Raw genomic sequence first — 418 nt, forward strand, 5'->3', positions numbered from 1 at the left:
TACATCGTATAATGTAATAACAGTAGACAGTTACATTACTATAGTCTTCACTTTACTCATTTTTTAGAAGCTTATTTGTTTTGATGGTACTTAAGTTACTTTATTACATATGATATTTAAGTCAGAAACCTTCAAGATTGCATTCATATAATAAATTTATTAACTCTTTCTGGTCATAAGGCTGGCACTGAGGCCCACAAGCCATGTGGTGGATGCTACTACAAGCCGCAATATGTTCGCAGATCATAGCCCAGTGAACAGTTAGTTGCTATTTAAATTTTCAGATTGTGTCTCCGTTCCCCTGCTGAGAATATCTAAGTCAGAAAAAGGTGAGCCATTTTAACAGGTACTTGTTAGTATCACAAGTCTTTAGTGGTATATTTGTAACTCTTTTAGTTTAGTTTCCCAGTAAAAGTCA

This window comes from Penaeus monodon, chromosome 19 (assembly GCF_015228065.2).
Source record: "Penaeus monodon isolate SGIC_2016 chromosome 19, NSTDA_Pmon_1, whole genome shotgun sequence".
NCBI classification, from domain to species: domain Eukaryota; kingdom Metazoa; phylum Arthropoda; class Malacostraca; order Decapoda; family Penaeidae; genus Penaeus; species Penaeus monodon.